This window comes from Anabas testudineus, chromosome 7 (genome assembly GCF_900324465.2).
Source record: "Anabas testudineus chromosome 7, fAnaTes1.2, whole genome shotgun sequence".
Classification (NCBI taxonomy): Eukaryota; Metazoa; Chordata; class Actinopteri; order Anabantiformes; family Anabantidae; genus Anabas; species Anabas testudineus.
Genome location: NC_046616.1, coordinates 2612349 through 2614841, shown reverse-complemented (window position 1 = coordinate 2614841; position 2493 = coordinate 2612349).

Here is a 2493-nt window from a genome sequence, read left to right as displayed (position 1 = left end):
AAACAAAGGTTACGGCATCTCACAGTCTGCCCCGGGGAGTGAGCTGGCTGAAGCAGGGGCTCAGTGCCAAGGCAGCATGACTAGACAGCACCCAGAAAAGGGGGTGGGAGGTGGGTGGTTGACCGGCAATGCTGTGTGCCACATTGCCTCCAGTGAGCACAGGGTGGGAGTTGTAATTGGCATTAGTTGAGAGAGAATGCTGGGATGTCAGTGTCATTCTCATGAGTCTTAGCCGGGGTGATGTGCCCATCAGCAGAGTGCCGCACAGCGGACTGCTGTCACGTTTACATAGTACAGCTCCTATAGTGTACTGTGGGTTTGTACATTTATTTACATGCACAGAAGACAGCACAGGAAAGGTTTGTACAGAACCCGACTGGTGTAGGTGTAAGTAAAAAACGATGAGCAGAAGAAGGACGGGCGACAAAAGAGAAGTAGGACGAGTGGGACATCATGCACTGCTTGCTTCCCTCATCAGTCTGTCTCTGCTGTCTCAAAGAGGAATACAGGCACAGGCCGGCGCCTTAGTCTTGCCCACAAATTAAGCCGTCATGGGACTGCAACAACTCCTGCCAATACTTGACTGAATTCTTGTCATTTACAGTATGTACCACATCTCCTGCAGGGCATCCAAGCTCCAACATACATGAGAAAGGCTTGAAAGACCTTTATGTTCAGTCTGAAATGAACACATCACACATGGGATGCCAAGTACTACCCATGCTACCACAGAGTGCATGTCGGTTAACATGCAGTAACAAGGGAAGGGAGGAGGATGGAGTGGTAAATGTACTGACTTAAAAAAAACTTCAATAATAAGAGTTAGAAAAGAGAGAGCGAAGAAACAGGCAGCGTGGTGCTCCAGCTGCAGGAGCCTATTAAAAAGCAAATCAAAGGCACGTTGGCTTTCCCACCAAAAGACACAGGGAGCTCTGCTCCCAGCTCTCCTAGTGAGGTAGAGAAATCTTTCTGGAGCCCTACCGAGAGGGTGTCAGTCACAAGGCCCCCCACGCACACATATTTTCAACTCGAGGGCCCGAACACGCCTATAGCTTTACATAGCAACAAGCAGACACACAGGAGCATGTGAACACACCGTCTAATCAAGCTTCACTATATCTGACAAACCCTGCTCCCTCTGACCTGAATCACACTGTGAATAGTTTCCATCTAATTATCTTTTGGTCAACTGAAACTTTTAGACAGTGGAAAACAAACACTCCAGAGAAATTAAATTTTAAGGTGGGTCTGCAGCTTGTTTCAGACGTGATTCAACTGGCAAAAAACACATTTTCTCACTTAACTCACAGCATGCAGACAGTTTAAAAAACTGTAGTTTATTAAGAAAGAATGCAAAACATTATTTTAAGTTTATTTTTAGACAGATTAATCAATCAAATTAGTTGTCAGATTTTACTTTTTTAATATTGATGAAGGAAACCTACTTTTTCTAAACTTAATTGCCCTGCGTTGTCTAAACAGACTCACAAGAGAGTTAATCATGCATGAGCGTGATTTTGATTGTGTTAATAAATAATATAGTTTGGTCGTAAAAATCTTAGAGACTTAGTATTGGCCTCAAGTAACACTGTGAAAAATCTCAGAGTTATCTTTGACCAGCGTATCTCCTTTACCTCATACAGAAATCTCTAGAACAGCTTCTTCCACCTAAAGAATTTTGGTAAAATTAGGAGCATCCTGTCTCAAAGTGATGCTGAAAAACTAGTCCATGCATTTGTTACTTCCAGACTGGTCTATTGTAATTCATTATTAATAGTTTGTCCCTAATAACTCCTTAAAAAGCCTCCAGTTAACCCAAAATGCTGCAGCCAGACTGGAATTACAAAGAGAGATCATATTTTTCCTACATTAGCTTCCCTCCATTGGCTCCCTGTAAAATCCAGAATTGAATTTAAAATTCTTCTCCTCACTTATAAAACACTTAATAATCAGGCTCCAGCTGTCCACTGTTTTTGCTGTTTGTTGTTTTTTGTTGCCTGCTGTTCTTTTTCTTTTTCCCCTTTTCACTCGCTCCAACCAGTTGAGGCAGATGGCCGTCCAGCCTAAACCTGGTTTTTGCTGCAGGTTTCTTCCTCTAAAGGGAGTTTTTCCTCTCCACTGTCTCCTGGTTATATTATGTAAGGTCTCAAACCTTAAACACAATAAAGTGCATTAAGATGACTTCTGTTGTGATTTGGCGCTATACAAATAAAATTGAATGGTTGATACTTATTGTGTACATAATCAGAGTTAAATTGGGATCTCTATTTCCTGTCTAACTGTCGAGCAGTAATGCAGGTCTCATTTAACACTGAAAAGCTCAACACATTTAAACACAAAAGTGAGTAAATTTAAACAGATCTTCTAAACTTTGCTCTACACTATTATTACTGTAACGTGATATAATAATAAAATGATTAATAAAATGCCTAATAGAGGCATCAAGCTAGAGAAAATGACTGAAAGTAAAGCTCTGCATGGTTCTGTGTGAAT